Source organism: Magnolia sinica, chromosome 10 (genome assembly GCF_029962835.1).
Source record: "Magnolia sinica isolate HGM2019 chromosome 10, MsV1, whole genome shotgun sequence".
Lineage (NCBI taxonomy): Eukaryota > Viridiplantae > Streptophyta > Magnoliopsida > Magnoliales > Magnoliaceae > Magnolia > Magnolia sinica.
This window is the reverse complement of record NC_080582.1, coordinates 14,514,375-14,522,333: the sequence shown is the minus strand read 5'-3', so window position 1 is coordinate 14,522,333 and position 7,959 is coordinate 14,514,375.

The following is a 7,959-nucleotide window of genomic DNA, read 5'->3' as shown; positions in this document are numbered from 1 at the left end:
ATTCTCTATTCCATTAGAGATGAAGCTCACATGCAACTTGCAAGGGAGCCAATTAAGTCCGCCTTTCTGCCTCACCAACATAGTGCGGTTGTGATGGTGGTCCCACCTTGGACCACATCTTATAAAACATTAATGATTAAAGGCCAATCTTTAAATTCTTGCCGGGGTCTGCTAAAACTTCACCCATGCCCCTGTGGCCATAAGACAAGTTAGATTTTAATTGACCATCATGTGAGTCCTATCAAGGTTTCAATGATTGGTATTATTATCATTGCTGTTTCGTGTGGCATGGTTTACTTGAGCCTTTGATCGGCCTATTTTTTAGTTTGCACCCAAAATTGGTATGGCAAAATGAATGTACGCTGTAGATACATCCCACGAATCATAATTGCCCATATGCAAATTTTGTTGGAATCCTCCACCATCGGCACACCGTAATATATGTGGCCACGTCCTTAAAAATCAAGTCAATTCATGACTTGGGTGGGCCATATCACATACAGCAGTCGAAGGAGTTATCTTCTCATTAAAACATTTATAATCATTTATTGAACCTACCCAGATGTGGTTCACAAATCAAGCCCATCCATAGTGTGTGCGTGTGTTCCACTTGGATGGGAGGTCAGACGAAGTTTTAGCCGTATGCAAAACTCATGTGGGCCCCACTAAGTACTTTTATATGTTTTAGGTATGTCTTCCTATAATTTTAGATGGTATGACTCACCTGAGTTCCATATATACTGATTATTGTGGTATGCCCTAACCTAAAGGAAACCCATCAAATGCACGGTGTTGATGCTCAACACACTTCACAGTGGGGCCCACACACAGACAGCATATATATGTAGTCTCTTCATCCTGATCTCTGTGACATTATGAATGGATTGAATGACAAACAAACATCATATGGCCTTCATGAAGCTCTTAATAGTGGGGATTCAATGACTACAGTTTCGTGTGATACGGTCCACCTAAGATTCGGATATGTTTCATTTTTTTCTTTAGTATTCTAAAATCAGCTCTTAAAATGGATGAGCAGTTTAGAGGTAAAGAACGCACATCACATGGACCCCACAGATAGGGATCCAGCAACCTCAGTGGATCCGGGGATCCACCCAAATCACGCCAGGTCTTTTTTAGCGGCCGGGTCCACCTCCACGGCTCAGCGCTAGACCGACATTGTTTCAACACTAATATCCCGGACAGAGTGACACGTGGCGTGTGCAAAAAACAAAAAAAAAATTCCAAGCATGCGCTTACCAACTATCAGATACGAGATTACCATGTAATTCGAAGTTTGCTTTCTTATCACGCGGATTTCTAGATCTGCGACAGGAAGTTAGGTGGGGCCTCCTATGACGTTTTTGAAAAATCCATCGCCATCCATCGCTTTTTGACAGATCACGGTAGCTAACTATTTATTGGGCGCCGGCATGATCTCCAAAATAAAGTATATTCAAATATCAGGTGGACCATAATACGAGATACTAATTGACCAAGTAAAATCCTTTCGCGCACTACGGAATTTTTGGATCAAGCTAATATTTATTTGATCTCTTCATATAGGTCTCTTGGAACTTGTCAAAGGTTGGATGGCAAGTAAACATTCTAATGACCCCTATGAAGTTTTTAATGATGGGGATTTCATCATTATCATTGTTGTTTCTCGTGGTATAGTCAAGTTAAGATTTAGATTTCCTTCATTTTTTAAATCAGGCCTAAAATGAGCTTTAAAAATGAATGGACGGTGTGAATTTAGGGCCTGTTTGGCGGGGCAGCTTGGAAGGGATAGGAAGGGATTGGAAGATAGATCCCGGAATTGGCAGGGTGCCAAACAGACAAGGGATGCTGATCCCGGGATATAGCAATCCCATGGATCTTAAGATAATCCGCTACATCACCATCATTACCTTTAAATCCCATCCAATCCACCCCAATCCCTTCAAAATTGCCTAAGACGTGTTTGGTTTGAAGGATTGGAAGGGATTCGAAGGTTCAATCCTAGGATTGGCTGGGTGTACCAAACAGATCAGATATAGCAATCCCGGGATATAGCAATGCCATAAATCTTGCACCAATCAGCAGCTATCATTACCTTGAAATCTGTGCAACTCACCCTAATACCGTCCAATCCCATCCAATCTGTCCGGCCAAACAGGCCCTTAAGCCACATACATCACAATGGCCCACTGGATCCGGATATCCACCCAAACCGCTTCCCTGTTCATTTATAATATTCAGATAGACGGCAGCTGTCCCGCAATGAGGCGGACGCACTCCATCCATGACAATGTCAGACATGCAGTTTCCACGTCCCCAAGTGTTCCCCTGTTCGTAGCTGGGGACAGGCTGAGGCTCCCGTCCCACTGGGGGTCCAACATGATAAATAAATTTTATCCACACCGTTCATTCATTTTTAAATATTATTTTATATTATAATCTCAAAAATAGCAAAGATCTAAGTCTAAAATGGACCACAAATGGGGATTAATAATGTTGAAAAATTCTTAAAACCCATGTAAATTTTGAATCAAGATGATATTTGTTTTCTCATTTCATCGAGGTTTATATTACCATATCAATAGGTTGGATGGCAAATAAACAATACGGTGGACCCTGAAAAGTTTTCAATGTTGGGCATCCTCAGCACGGTTACTTACCATGGTGTGGTTAACTTGAGACTTGGATCTGTAGTATTTCTGGTCCAGTACTATCAGCTGATTAGGAAAAATGGATGAATGGTGTGGATTAAATTCATATATCTCATTGCCACTTCAGTGGCCCTTGAGCCTTTGCCTATCCCTAGCTCCGGCAGGTAGTAGGGGCGAGAATTTAGTACTATCCGGGCCGAGGCTCGGGCTACTGAGGGGCAAAACGTGATGTATGAATTTTATTCACACCGTACATCCAAGGGCCACTGAGGAGCCAACGTGATGTGTGAATTTTATCCACACCGTCCATCCAATTTTAAATATTATTTTAAATTATCATACAAAAATAGCAAAGATCAGAGGCTTAAATGGACCACAATGTGGGGATTAAATTACTACCGCTGAAAATTTCTTGAGACCACAAAAATTTTGAATCAAGATGATAATTGTTTTTTCCACTTTTATGCAGGTGTATATGACCATATCAACAGCTCGGATGGCAAATAAACAACACGGTGGAGCCTGAAAAGGTTTCAATGGTGGCCATCCGTAGCACGTTTGCTTCATGTGGTGTGGTCCACTTGAGACTTGGATCTACCTTTATTTTGGTCCAGTATTCTAAAGTGATTAGGAAAATTGATTGGACGGTGTGGATAAAATTTATGCATCAAGTTGACACTAGCTATCGGAGGTGGCTTCCAAACAGTAGGGGTAGTACCCAAGGCATGGTGAGAAACCGGACAGCCTCATAGTCCACAGATGCTCTTGACCCGCAGGAAAGGCGTTGATTCGGGGACGCGGATTAGCCGCTGACTAGACTCCTGCTCTAGTAACGTCACCAAGTTCTTTAGGACTCACCATGGTGCATGTGTTGTATCCACAGCGCCCATTCATTTGGAGATATAAATTTAGGACATGAGCCAAAGAATAAGTCATATCTAAATCTGGAGTGGACCCCACCACAGAAAACAGGAGGAAGAGTGACGCCGATGGTTGAAACCTTCCTAAGGTCCACTATGATGTTTACTTGAGATCCAATGTCTTCATAGGTTAAAACAAACGTGAAAGAAGAGAAAACACGAATTTCATCCTGATAGAAATTTTTAATGGTGAGTGTCACTCTCTCTCCTATGTTATGTGAAGTCTACTTGAGCTTTGGATTCACTCATGCGCTAAATTTATATCTCCAAATGGAAGAACAGTGTGGATACAACAAATACATCATGGTGGGTCTCATGGAACTTGGTGACATCACTTTAGTGGAGTCTCCCTACGCAACCTGTCATTAGCGCAATAAAACACATACATTATGGTGGGTCCCACAGAACTTGTGACCTAACTTGAGTAGGGAGTATAGCTACTCAACCTGTCAGTATATATTCCACCTCCTTGATTTTGTGGATTTGGATAAGACACGGATTAGTAACTGACAAATTTAGTAGCAGATTCGCCATTGAAGTCACATCACTAAGTTTTATATGCCCCACCATGATGCATATGTTGTATCCACATCATTCATCCATTTTGATAGATAATTTTAAGGCATGATGCAAAAAATGATTAAGATCCAAAGCTCCATTGGACCCACCACAGAAAACAGAGGGGAGAGTGAAGCCCACCATTAAAAGCTTATGAGGCCCAAAAAAGTTTTCAATCAAACGTATATTTGTTTTTATCCCTTAATTCATGTCTTTAAAAAAAAAAAAAAAAAAAAAACTTATGAACAAGTTGAATCTTAAATAAACATCGTGGTGGAACTCAAGAAGGTTTCAACTCTGGCCACACTCTCCCCACTGTTTTCTAGGGGGGTGTGCTCTAGATCTGCCTAGATCTGCCTCATTCTTCTTCTTTTGCCTTGAAATGATCTCTCCAAATGGATGGACAGTGTGGATAAAACACATACATTATGGTGGGGCTTACATAATTAGGTGACCTTACTTCATTAGCGAGTCTTGTTACTCCACTTGTCATTAGCTAATCCGCATCCATTCCAATAACCACCAACCATCGTGGTTTGTGACGTGGCAGCATTTGATTGAATATGTATACCAGCTCACATAATAAGTGAACTAGCAAGGATTTTTATACTAAACATTTACATCGAGGCCCACGTAATGAACGGTCCGATGTTGCACAGACATTCCATGTCAGCACGTGCAAGGCGATTGTGTGTGCTCTCTATTAAAATTAAAAACATTCATCTGCTTTATTGAAACGAAGAGTAAAAAGCCAAGAGTCATGTCTCAGAAGCGAGGCACACGGAAAGGGTAGCGGACTTGGTGGTGTAACGCGCGACATCATCATGTTCTGTCGGCCCATCATGATTTATGCATTATATCCACACTGTTTATCTGTTTTTTGAGATCATTTCAGGGCATGAAAGGCTAAATTAGGCAGATCAATAGATCAAGTGGACCATAACACTTAAAGGAGTGGGGACAAGGATTCCCACCGTTGAAACCATATTTATTTTCCATCCAAACCGTTCATAAGCTTATAAAGACTTGGATAAGAAAAAAACATATATCTGATTGATCCAAAACTTCTATGACCCTTGAAAGCTTTCAATGGTATACGTTCAATCCCCATTGATTTATTTGGTGCGGTTCACTTAAGCCTTGGATCTCTCTCATTTCAAGCCCTAATACGATCTTGAAAACTGAAAGGTCGGTTTGGATGGAATACATACGTCTTGGTAGGGCCTAAATAACTTGGTGACGTGAACTCACGACGGTCATGATGCAAGGGAGTTACTGGTATTTTTGCCTGCATACGACAGTCTTGTGATAAAATAATAATAAATGTGGTAAGTATCAACTCAAAACAGGGCGGATTAAGGGTTACACCTTAAGGAAGACCACACCACAGGAAACAGTGGTGATTGAGTGCCTCACCGTTTAAAATTCCCAAGGGCTCATGTAAGGTTTTTGTAATTTTATTTGCAATCAAACTCGTTGATACTGTCAATAACTGATAATGCAAAGACAAATTGATCCACAATTTCAGTGGCCCACAAAAAGTTTTTAGTGGCCATTAATCACCATCTGTAGTGGTATGGTCCACATGAGATTTGAACCTTCTTAAGGTTTGAGATCACTTAAATGAGATTAAAAAAAAAAAAAAAAACAGATGAATAGTTTAAATATACAACAAATACATCAAAGTGGCCCCCACATGGTAAGGATAATTAACACCCCTAATCAGCTACTTCCAAAATAAACCAACTAAATTCGGTGAACATCTTGTATCAAATTGGTTAAAATAATGAAAATTGTGGTGGAGTCCATTGATAAAATGGCTACATTGGTGCAGATGCAGTAATAATGGATGGGACAAAAGCGAACAGATTGGATAAAAATTTAGAAGAGGGTTTGAATGGAATCCAAGGTGAGTAATAATAGATGAGACAAAAGCTAGGAAAAGATATGCGAGAAGAGTTTAGAAAAGGGTTTGAATGGAACCCGAGATGACGACTTGGGTAGAAAATCTTAGTTCACGTATTCTTTTTATAATACTATTAATGTGTAGATAACGTATGAGCTTATAACGTCGTACTCTAAAATTCGGATATCGAATAAAGTATCCATGACCCAAATTCTAGACCGTGACATGTGAAAAAGATAAAGTATGATAAGTAAATATGTATTTCATTTCTTCCCACCATATTTCACAAATTTTAAAATCCAAACTATATGCTAAGATAAATAATTTTATAATATTTATTACATTGATGCATAATTATTTAACTTAATTCAAAGTAATAAAATTATAAATCAGGTTTAAGACTTTATTACATTTCTAATTCCAATATAAAATTGAACTAATTCTGTGCATAATGGCATATCACGTGCATCCAATCACATCTAATGCTCCTAATGCTAATAGTATCATCTTGCATCTTTGAAATATTCATGGCATGAAATGATTAAAACATAATGAGTTGACAACTCAATATGATTGCATCAATCTCAAATTGAAAACTTCACAAATATTACTAAATATAAGCTCAACATATCAATCAAAATAAGACAAATATTGGATTTAAGATCATAATTAATCATTCGTCATTTATGAATATAAATGAATAAATTGTTCTAATACAACTTTCCTAAAATATTAAGAATATGAGTGGGTGAAACACCTATGTGTGCTGATCCTTTTAGAGAATGATTTACGACAGAGCACTGGTATTGATACTTTCAGAGTATGACTACTGGCAGAGCACCAGTACAACTTTTTAGGGACAAAAGCCCATGACAGAGAATCCATGTGCGCATATCTTTTATGGAATCACACAGGGCAGAGCACCGTGCTGATAATTTTGGAAATGACCCTGGTAAAACACTCGTATCTTGCTGATCATTTTGGGAATGACCCTGGGCAAAGTACCCGTATCGTGCCCATCATTTCGAAAATGACCCTGGGCAGAACACTCGTAAGAATCATTAAATCTTTCCATTAAAATAAGATAGTTCACATATGACACATTAATTCTATAAGTTTACAGCTTACATGTCGATTTACCATTTAAGATTTTTACACAATAGTATTTATCATACACAACATATCAAATTAGCAACATCAAATAGACATGCAATTTCAATTCAGGCTATGCATCAATATCTAAAGATAATAATGTCTATACTCATTCATATTTAAACTATGATAGCAATACATCTAACTAAGACTTACATTTCACATACTTCACATACAATAACCAAAGATACAACATATATTGTATCTATATTTACACAAATAAATTCTATTATAAATACTGGATAATTTATAATACAAATGGAAAAATAATATTTATATTGGCTCATTCCAGTCAAGAACATCTCAATGTCTAACTCATATAAGTTAATTATTTATGAATTTTTCAATAAGAAATGATCGGCTATTTAGTTTAGGTATGGGAGGTTAAGTGACTTGACTTGAACTAGTACGAATGTAACTTGTTTAAATCAATCGGTTAAAATTAAAACTAAACACCTCGATTAGGTGATGACTTTGGAGAAGATTTGTTCAAACTCACGACCAGTCTACACATGGAATTCAAAGATTAATGGTGATTTCATGTAGGAAATTATTTATGCATATGGAAATTTTAAAGATATAGATTTGAATGCCTGATTTATATATACATGATTCATGCATGAAAGAAGAATACCTGTTACGAAATCTGAATGAAAACGTAGCAGATAAATGATATTACGGATGTTGTTTAAATGAGGAAGAATTGATGCTTCTCAAGAGGTTTCAGCTTATCCAAATGATGAAGATCGATATCAAGGAGCTTGATATAACG